The sequence below is a fragment of the Martes martes genome (assembly GCF_963455335.1).
Source record: "Martes martes genome assembly, contig: scaffold_120, whole genome shotgun sequence".
Classification (NCBI taxonomy): domain Eukaryota; kingdom Metazoa; phylum Chordata; class Mammalia; order Carnivora; family Mustelidae; genus Martes; species Martes martes.
Window position 1 is genome coordinate 77447 of NW_027666658.1, and position 11453 is coordinate 88899.

The window sequence follows — 11453 nt, forward strand, 5'->3', positions numbered from 1 at the left end:
ATTTTGTAAAGATTTTGTAAACTGATGAGTTTGCCTCCACTAAAGCTGGGAAAGTAAGATTATCACTGACTCTTTTTTGGGGGGGTGTATAAGTAAAATATTTACACTTAAAATAATGTGAATTTCAATACACTTACTTTTCAATTTTTGTAAAGGTTTTATTTATTTGAGAGAGAGAGAGAGTGAGCACAGACAGGGGGAGGGACAGAGGGAGAGGGAGAAGCAGACACCCCTCTTGGCAGGGAGCCCAACACAGGACTCCATCCCAGGACCCTGGGATCATGAAACGAGCTGAGGGCAGATGCCTAACCGATTGAGCCATCCAGGTGCCCCTTACTTTTCAATTTTTAAATAATTCCTCAACCACTTTAATGTCCTGGGGGGAAAAATCAACTATGAAAAAATACATAAACGTGTGCATTTGGGGGCATACATTTTTCTTCCTGTGTTGGGCTCCAATATTGCAAGTCCTCTTTCTTAAAATTGTGATGTTTGAGAGACTAGTTGGCACAGTCAGTGGAGCTTGGGATCGATTGTAAGTTTGAGCCCCACATTGGGTGTAGAGATTCCTTGAAAAAAAGAAGATCTTAAAAAAAAATTGTGATATTTTGGGGCGCCTGGGTGGCTCAGTGGGTTAAAGCCTCTGCCTTCGGCTCAGGTCATGATCCCAGGGTCCTGGGATCGAGCCCCGCATCGGGCTCTCTGCTCAGCGGGGAGCCTGCCTCCCTTCCTCTCTCTCTGCCTGCCTCTCTGCCTACTTGTGATCTCTGTCTGTCAAATAAATAAATAAAATCTTTAAAAAAATTGTGATATTTTGCTCTTCATGGATCTTGTTATCAATTCTGGTGTTTTAAGATACGATTTCTCAGGGCACCTGGGTGGCTCAGTGGGTTGAGCCTCTGCCTTCGGCTCGGGTCATGATCCCAGGGTCCTGGGATCAAGCCCCGAGTTGGGCTCTCTGCTCACCTCTGCTCTCTCTGCTCTCCTTCCCCCTCTCTCTCTGCCTGCCTCTCTGCCTACTTGTGATCTCTGTCTGTCAAATAAATAAATAAAATCTTTAAAAAAAAAAGAGAGATATGATTTCTCTACATTACTGAGGTTTGAGCCCCCCCTTGAATTGTGTGCCCCAGACGAGCGCCTGCTTGCCTTCCCTAATTCCTGGCCCGGGGTGATACAGTGGTTAATGCTAAAGCAAGTCGATAGAAGATTCTTGTCCAACCTATAGAGGACCCTGCTAGGAAGGCAGCATGGGGGGAAGGCAGGACCACCCCCTTTTACCCCCAGGAGCAGAGCAGACTTCGGGGGACTTGAGAGCTGAAAGAGAGTCTCGAGGAGGCTGGGAGTCTGCTACAGAAGGACGTAGAAGAAAAACAGGAGGCAGCTTTTCTAGACAACACACGGTTCCGGCCCTGGGGGCTAGCTGTGCCCGGAGAGTCTGGGGGCCGCCGTTGCTCCCTTGGTCCCGAAAGGCATATGTGCCTACATATTTAAGGCGAATTAAAATCAATTTACTGTCAATCCTTTTGAGATTTTTAGAAGGTCTTTAAGATGATTTGTGAACATTGGGGATTAAAACAAAAAAGAAGAGAACAAACAAAACCCCCAAGGCTGAGAACAAACACCCGCCACGGCTTCCCTTCATGACGAATGGATTTTCGGATCCAGGAAAGACAGAGATGCTTCTGTCACTTTCCAATTAAAGTGTCCCATTTGGACGCCATCCCAGGCCTCACCAATGAGGGGCTTGTGCACAGACTCCTGGCAGGGAAAGGGCCCCTGCCGGCCGTGCCAACGTCCCTCTCTGGGTCCCGTCCTAACGGCGTCCTTGGGCTCGCTCTGGACAGAAGCTTTTACTCTCCGCTGCCAGACCCGCAGAGACTGGCCGCAGGCAGGAGCCTACGTCTTGCTTCTTATACTCGGAGTTGAATGTATCCTCATTCACCCAGAGAGTCAATTATAGCCTATATGTCCTATTTACCAGGACATTTCCCCTGAAATACAAAATCTGGCATTTTACATTTACAAAGTTGGGAGCGTCGCTCAGCATCTTATGGGGGGAGGCAGGGAAGAGGCCCCCGTCTCGGCAGGCAGCATTACCCCCGGCCAGGAGCAATGCCTTGGGCCAGAATCTATGCTAAATATGCCAGGAGAAGAGAATCAGAAAGTGGAGGGAAGGCATCAATTTCTACCACCTGTATTGGTATTTTTTTAACCTTTTATTGTTATTTACTTTTTAAAAGATTTCATTTATTTGAGAAAGAGAGAGCACGAGAGGGGGAAGGGTCAGAAGGAGAAGCGGGCTCCTCACCGAGCAGGGAGCCCGAGGCGGGACACTCCAGGTTCATGACCTGAGCCAAAGGCTCAACCAACTGAGCCACCCAGGCGCTGCTTTTTTTTTTTTTTTTTTTTCACCTTTTAGAGAGGGTTACATACCCTTTTGGAGTTCAAGTTTCTTGCCCAGCAAAACATGTACATTTATGTGTTGATACACACAGTTTTGGGCGTTCTTCGACGTGGAAGGGGAGAGAGCCCCACCTTCTTCTTGGGCCTTCTTTGTGAGCGGTTTTGAAAAGTTCTGCATGCAGCAACGGTTGTTAAATGCCTTCCGCCCCCCAGGTCAGCGCTAGGGGTGGATTCCAAGGTGAGTCAGACGCAGCTCCTGCCTTGGAGACGGCTGGACGGGCCGGGTGGACAGAGCACACACAGCTACGAAGCAAAATTAAACGTTGAAGGCGTCCGCGATGTGGACTGTGGCATGAGAATTATTCGGAGCTGGAGTCATTTGAGAGTGGGATTTTTTTATTGTTGTTCCGTCTCCTTTATCCATCTAGAAGTAGAACCCCCAAAGGAACTCAAATTGTTGTAAATCCCCTTCCTAGGAGCAGCCGGGGAAGATGGACTCTTACCGATAGACGTTGTCCCAAACTTCCCCTCTATCTTCCGAAGGGTCCCTCACCCCTTTGTTCCCAGGTCAAGTTCTAATCTCCTTGAGTCATATTTTTCTGTGACCTCCCCTACATACAAAAATGAAAATCTGTCTTTTTTTTTTTTTTTAAGTTTCAGGTCTATAACATCATGATTCAACAATTATATATGTTGCAAAATTCAAAATTTGTCTTTTGTCTTTTTGGTCTGTCTTCCGTCAGTTTAATTTGCAGGACCCCATGACTAAGTGCAACAGAGTAGAGGAACAGTTTTGCCTCTCTGACAATGTCAGACCCGGGGCAGCAACACCTCTGGTTTCTGATTTGTACTGAAATCTGATTCAGATTATGTATCCTGAAGTTACCTAGCTAGTCCTCTGCTGGTTAAGGCTCATTCAACAAATATTTATAGGGAGCCTACTGTATGGGTAGACACTGTTTCAGGGCTGGATGGAACAGAGAGTGAGGTAAAGTTCTTGCTCTCAGGGCGCTTATCCCATGATGCAGGAAACAAGCCATAAGCAAGTAAGACAAAGAGAGTCAGTTGGTGGCAAATGCTATGAAGATCCTTAAAGCTGGTCTCGGGCAGAAAGGGAGTCCAGGTGGGACACCTATGGTCAGGGTGCTCTGTGAGACATACAGATCCATTTATTAATATAAAATTCTGGCAGTTTATATCTTTAGAGACCCTCCTAGTTCTTAAAATGGGGCAGAAAAAGAAGCAGTTGAGTTTTTCACTACTTCCTTTTAAAATTCCCAAAGTACTCGATACTAATTATTAAATAATTGAAGTGAAACAGAATCATACTCATTTCCCATCCCTATTTCACTTGCACTGTTAACAGTCTGGTGTGTGACCCTCCAGATTTTTTTCCTGTGTATGGTCCAGGAAACATATAGAGATGGAGAAATACTTTTTAAAAAGACTAAAATAGAATAATAGTATCTGTCTATACTTGTACAGTTTGCTTTCCTCTCCAACCCATTATATCGTGTGTATCTCTCAGTTCATCCGTAACACCCGTATTTTAATTTTTGCTAGTCTGTGAGGTGAAAAACATTAACTTGCTCTAATTGGCATTTTAGGGACTTTGGCTACATTGAGCCTCTTTTCCTGTCTACTCCTCAGCTCTCCAGTCCTCTGAGCAGAGAGAGTGGGGGAGAGGGGCGAAGAAATTTGAGCCTCGCTCTTCTGGGGCCTCACCCAAGCCCGGGGGACCCCCGGCAGCGTGGCCTTTCACGGGCTGGGGGTTCCCTTGTGTGAATGGAGAGGAGCTCCAAAATGTAAACTAAGTCAGTCTCTTCTCCAGAAGCAGATGTGATTTTCCCACATCCTATCTTCTGAGAAAGAAACGTGGAGCAAGAGGAGGAAGAAAGAAACAGCAGGTTCTGGGAGCCTGCGGACCGCTCCGGGACGGGGCCGTGGAATTCCCTCAAGAGGGGTGGGAATTCCCCAGGGATGAGCTTCCTCTCCCTGCACGAGGATGACATCTTCCTCTTATTCTTCTTCTCCTCCTCCTCCTCCTTCTTCTTTTTAGTATTTTACTTATTTATTTGTCAGAGAGAGAGGAAGAGAGCGCACAAGCAGGGGGAGCAGCAGGCAGAGGGAGAAGCAGGGTCCCTGCTGAGCAAGAAGCCCTACTCGGGACTTGGTCCCAGGACCAGAGATCGTGACCTCCCGAGCAGAAGGCAGGCGCTTAACTGACTGAGCCACACGGGCATCCCGAGGATAACTTCCTTTCAGGATCCCCAAACCGCACTCAGGGCTCATTTCCTTCCTTTGAGGAACGTCTCTTGGCAGCTTCTTCTTCGCATGACTGGAAGTCAGATCCCTGCGGTCCTTCTGTTCCTAAGCCAGACCCGGGCACCTTCTTGGAGCAAAGGCAGGAGCCTGGGGACGTGAAGCGGAAGAGACAGTGGCAGTCTGCCCAGAAAGGACACCTGTCCGACACCGTCCTGCCCGCCAGTCCTTGAAAGATTCTCGGCTCCAGTGTCTTCCATCACGGTCAAGGCCAGGCCGGTGGGACCTTCTTTCCTTTGTGGGGGGTGCGGTCTGGAGGGATCTGTGCCCATTGCGAGGACCCCTGCATTAAGCCCTTCAAGTTCTGGTTTGGCTTCATGTCTTAAGTCTGTGAGGCGCGTGACAACATTGGGATTTGGTTCAGAAGTCTCAGGAACACCTGAGACAGACACGTTTTTGTCTTTATTTTCTCCAGTCTAACGGAGGCTTCAAACATAACAGCAACATTCAGAGGCCGTGATGTCGTCAAGAGTACAGACACCTCCCTGAAATGGGAAAGCCCGATCCTCGATTTTGCTTAAAAAGCTCCTTTCTCTTTGAGTGAACGAACGTTGAGCCATTTCAACTCTGTGTGCTCCGGGTCCTCCGTGGTAAGCGAGCTCACTGTGCGGATCTGCATCAGAGAATGCTCTCGTTTGTTTGTCTTTTTTTTTTTTTTTTAAGATCTTTTTTTGTTTATTTGACAGAGTGGGAGAGAGAGAGCACACAAGCAGGGGGAGCAGCAGAGGCAGAGGGAGAAGCAGGATCTCCACTGAATAGAGAGGCCGATGCGGGGCTCGATCCCAGGACCCTGGGGTCGTGACCTAAGCCGAAGGCAGACGCTTAACCAACTGAGCCACCCAGATGCCCCATCACCTTATTTTTAAATAATTATCATTCCATAATTTCACCTTGTTTAATATGAAGCTTCCTGGGATAATGTCCTATATGTGAGAGCGTATGTGAACATATGACAACATTTTATGTGAAATTCGCCCGTGATTTTAGATCTGTAAGTTCTGATAGAATGTGCTGGAATGTACACACATTTTATAAGTGAGTCAGATACCTAATAGGCTCTCCATATTTATTAAAATGGTTCATAAATATAGGTTCCGGCAAGAAGTAACTATTGCAATAATCATCCACTCTCTTTAAAATGTCTCTGAATCATGGTGTACCTTAATCCCAAATGTTTATTTTGTGTTTCAGGGATTCTCAGCATATTTTATGACTTTCATGGTGTTTCTTTAATCAGAAATGAAGTGGCTTTTTTGTTTGTTTGTTTACCTTTTCTTCTATCTTTCCTTTTTTTTTTTTTTTTTTTGCCTCTAAGGGATGGGTTACAGCCTTTGCGTTCTGTGTAAGAGTAGGAGCAATGTATTAATAATATAATAAATTTCTCTAATGTCATTTAAATGCTTATTCATAAAACTTTCATTAAAGTTTTTATGATTGATTATAATGAATTTGCTGCCTAGTCTTGCTGCCATAAAACACATGACAGTGGTTCAAAACGCTTGCTTTTCATGGGCACACAGTCATAATTTAAAATTGCAGCTATGTAGGATTCTTTTTTATACTTGGTACGTCTATGTTTTATTTAGAATTTCTGGGGTTAAAGTTTCTCTTATTCTTGTTTTGCAATTCCATAACAATGTGCTTCTCTTTTAATGGTAGGTTCCACAACATTAGCTAATTGTGTTTTTGTTTTTCACCTATGTACTCTGTTTTTTTTTAAAGAGTTTTTTTTTTTAAAGATTTTATTTATTTATCAGATAGAGATCACAAGTAGGCAGAGGCAGGCAGAGAGAGGAAGGGAAGCAGGCTCCCTGCTGAGCAGAGAGCCGATGCGGGGCTTGATCCCAGGACCCTGAAATCATGACCTGAGCCGAAGGCAGAGGCTTTAACCCACTGAGCCACCCAGGTGCCCCTGTACTCTGTTTTTTTGATGACAGTTTTCAACTCAGTGCATTTTTTTTTTTTGAAGATTGTATTTATTTATTTGACACAGAGAGAAAGCACAAGCAGGGAGAGTGGAAGAGGGAGAAGCAGGCTCCCCACTGAGCAGGGAGCCGGATGTGGGACTCGATCCCAGGACCCTGAGATTGTGACCCAACCCAAAGGCAGATGCTTAATTGGCTGAGCCACTTAGGAACCCCAACTCAGTGCATTTTAAGACAAAATGGGGTTTGATTCAAGTATAAATCAGCCATATGTCTATTATCAGTAAAGTTATGTATGTATTTGTCTGTATGTTACCCATGCTTTGTTCATTACTTACCTTGTTCATTTTTTTGGTTGGTTAGAAGTCAATGGTTGTGTTATCCTGTCTCGATGAGTTGTCATAAAAATAGAATTAATTTCATCATCTATTTATTGATGAATTTATATTTTCCTTGTGTAAGAGAAACACTTTTTTGTTTTTTTAAAGATTTTATTTATTTATTTGACAGACAGAGATCACAAGTAGGCAGAGAGGCAGGCAGAGAGAGGAAGGGAAGCAGGTTCCCCGCTGAGCAGAGAGCCTGATGCGGGGCTCGATCCCAGGACCCTGAGATCATGACCCGAGCTGAAGGCAGAGGCTCAACCCACTGAGCCACCCAGGCGCCCGAGAAACACTTTTTTGAATTGAAGATAATTTTTACCAACCTTTGTACCTCTATTATCAGCTTTAATTATTATACTTTATTCTTAACTGTGGTCAAAACACGTGACATAAAACTTACTGTCTTCACCAAACAAAAACAAACCTCCCCCAAAATAAGGGCCACCAAATCACAAGATCACCATTAGTTGGCGTTATTTTTTTTATTAGCTGGCGTTATTAAACCTGCATGCGTTTTTAGAATTAGCTAGAATAATGTCATGTAAATTTCAAGCTCAAAAAAATACTATCAAGGCATCTCGAAGCTCTTTAAGCTCTTAAAGATCTTTAAGCTCGAATCTCTGAAGTTAGCTTCAGATGGAGGCGGAGACCCATGTCCCCAGTGAGCTTTAGGACAAGTAAAAATGAGATTTCGTGGCAAATACAGTGTATAGTAAGGCCCCGTATGACCTAGATAAATGTTTGTTGACTGGCATTAAGTGGAAAAAAAAAATTCCCTTGTTTTCTGAAAACAGGTGGAGCTGGTAAACCAAGGTCAGAATGAATGAACAAAGCTGAAATATTAGTATACGTTGTCCCTGGAAAACATAATAGTCCTTCTCCTTTTTACAAAAGTAGTCAAGTTTAGAACGTACAGACAAATGAAAAGAAGCAAGTAAAACCCATACATATATCCACTCCTAAACGAGCCTACTACCAACTTGGAGTTTGTTTTTTCTCTGCTTGACAGATTTACTGGGATAGAATTCACATAATATAGAATCCACTCATTTAAAGTACACAATTCAGGGGCGCCTGGGTGGCTCAGTGGGTTAAGCCTCTGCCTTTGGCTCGGGTCATGATCTCAGGGTCCTGGGATCGAGCCCCACATCACACAGCACAGAGCCTGCTTCCCCCTCTCTCTCTGCCGGCCTCTCTGCCTACTTGTGATCTCCCTCTCTGTTACATAAAGAAATAAAAAATCTTAAAAAAAAAAAAGTACACAATTCAAAAATGTTTCAGTATGTTAATGTTCACAGCGTTGTGTCACCATCACAATCTCATTCTAGGGCAGTTTACCCGCCGGAAAAGAAACCCCCACCCATTCGCAGGTTGTTCCCGCTCGCCCCAGCCCTAAGCACCCACTACTCTATTTTCTGTCTCTGACAAAGGTGGTGCATCCAGGGTGCCTGGCTGGCTCACTCGGTAGAGCATGAGACACTTGATCTTGGACTTGTGGGTTCGAGCCCCACCTTGGGCATAATTACTTAAGATGAATAAATAAAATGCTTTTAAAAATGTGGTATATCCCTAGAATAAAATATTATTCAGCAAAAACAAAAAGTATTGACACTACAGCAATCTTTAGAAAGATTATGGTAAGTGGAAGAAGTCAAACACCAGGTTTTTTGTTTTTTAAGCGGCTCCGTGCCCAGTGTGGCGCCTGACGTGGGGTTTGCACTCGTGACCCCGGGATCAAGACCTGGGCTGAGATCAAGAATTGGCCACTTAGCTGACTGAGCCGGCCGGGGGCCCCAGATAGGCCACATTTTTAATCCATTCAGTAGTCGGTGGTCGTTGGGTTGTTTCCACCTTTTTGACTGTTATGAATAATACTTCTTCTTTTTTTTAAAGATTTTATTTATTCATTTGACAGAGAGAGACACAGCGGAGAGAGGGGACACAAGCAGGGGGAGTGGGAGAGGGAGAAGCAGGCTCCTCGGTGAGCAGGTGAGCAGGGAGCCCCATGCGGGACTTGATCTCAGGACCCTGGGTCCATGACCTGAGCCGAAGGCAGACGCTTAACAACTGAGCCACGCAGGCGCCCCATGAATAACACTTCTATGACCATTTATACACATGTTTTTGTGTGGACATATATTATCATTTCTCTTGTGTTTAAACCTAGAAGTGAAACTCTTGGATCACATTCGCTTTTCCTTTGTTTTTATATAGATAATAGGGCCCTCCTCCCCAGCAAATGGACTAACTTTAAACGTAGTGTTAAGTAGCTTGTTTTTTTCCCCCCACTTAAAAACATACTCGGAGACATCTTTTCATATCATTAAGTATTTCTAACCTATAATCTGAAAAACGAATTAGTGTTTTGGGCAAAATACAGCGTAGGTCTGGAAAAATGATATTTAGGGGGCGGAATTGAGGGCAGCTCTCCAGGTGTGCCTGCCTCAAACTATCTGGAAGGTTCTAGTATTATTTTAACAGTAAAGTCAACACACAAGCAGCCTGTGTACGTGGCATGATGCACAACTTTTAAATATTAACAATCCAATACTAAGGGGTAGCAAGGATTCCTTTTCATTGGGAGTTTGGGCTACTTATTTCCACTCGGATATGTTCAGCCTCAGGATTCCTTCCCCAACAGAGGCACTGCAGGGAGTGGCTAAGTGTGTGGCCAGCGAGGGGTCCCTGGGGGGGCTTCTTGCTGTCCCCGATCCCGGGTGACCACTGACCCCCTGTCCGTGGTAGAGTGACCTGAACTGGCAACAGAGTAGACTTCCCCAGAAAGGGTTTAGGGATTTCTCAACTCAATTTGTAAACATGGTCACTTTGGGTATGAAAAGGTCAACACCAAGTACATGAAGAGTATCTACGGGCGGGGGCGGGCGCCGTGGTGGCTCAGCCGGTGAAGTGTCTGCCTTCAGTTCAGATCATGATCTCAGGGTCCTGGCATCGAGGCCCCTGCCAGTTCCCTGCTCAGCGGGGAGCCTGCTTCTCCCTCTGCCTGCCCCCTCCCCCGCTCATGCACGCGCGCGCGCTCTCTCTGTTTTTAAAGATCTTATTTATTCATTTGACATGGAAAGAGAGTGCGCAAGTAGGGGGAGCAGCAGGCAGAGGGAGAGGGAGAAGCAGGCTCCCCACCGAGCAGGGAGTCTGATGCGGGATTCGATCTCAGTACCCTGGGATCATGACCTGAGCTGAAGGCAGATGCTTAACTGACTGAGCCACCCAGGCCCCTTGCTCTCTCTCAAATAAATAAATAAAATCTTAAAAGAGAGAAGTACCTAAAATGAAGTTCTGTGATTAAAAATAAAAACGTTCTGTTGGGGCAATGCAAGAGAGTTGGGGTTCCACACCACACGGACTGATCCTGTCCTAAGTGAGGAGGCAAAAACGGGACGGAGAGAGGCAGGAGCGGGAAAGATATTTGCAGAGACCCAGGCACACGTTTCTTATTTTTCATTGTTTTGAGTAAATTTGGATGGGAAACAAGGATATTTTAAAGGTCAGTTACTGTTGAGCTTTGGGAGGACCACGGGGCAGGAGAAAAAGCATGGGGCAGTTCTCAGTAACGTCCCCTGGGCCCCCTGCACCCTCCTTCCACCCACTCCTCGTCTCCCCCCCAGAACCCCAGGGTCCTGAGCTGTGTTCAACATTCCCTTCGCCTGCCTTTCTTCCTTTCTTTCCTCCCCCATTCCTTCGTTCCTCCTTTCTTTCTCTCTCTCCTTCTTTCTGATTTTGTTTATTTACTTTGACACAGAGAGAGAGAGAGAGAGAGAGACAGCACACAAGTAGGGGGAGCAGCAGAGGGAGAGGGAGAAGCAGGCTATCCACTGAGTGAGGAGCCTGATGCAGGGCTCAGTCCCAGGACCCTGAGATCATGACCTGGGCTGAAAGCAGATGCTTAATCATCTAAACCACCCAGGTGCCCCGAGAATAAATTTTTGTAAAGGAAAAGGATATCACATGACTTCATAACATAACAACCTGTTTCTTGATCACTAACCCCGTTTCAGATCTATTCCCCTTCTCCTCTCCTGGGGCACTTAACAGTTTCCACGGCGTCAGACCACGTAGTGTTTGAGTATATCTCATTCACTGCTTTTCCGTTGTGTGGCCAACTGCGCTGCATGTCACTCCTGTCTGGAGGAGAGCACCCCCAGCTTGGCCCTCCGGATGACACCAGGTTCAACTAAAGACAAACTCATGAGACATGGTTTGCAAACACGTAAGGAAACGAGCCATCATGAGTGAGAGTCAGCAGAGACTATGAGCAACAGACTTAGGCCAGCGAAAGATTTCAGACTGTGGAGTGATCAGATACAGATAACTAGATACCTAGGTATGACAAAAAGAAAACGGAGTTAAAAACTGAGCAACAGAAGAGACTTCCAAAAATGACCAGATGGGGGCGCTTGGCCAG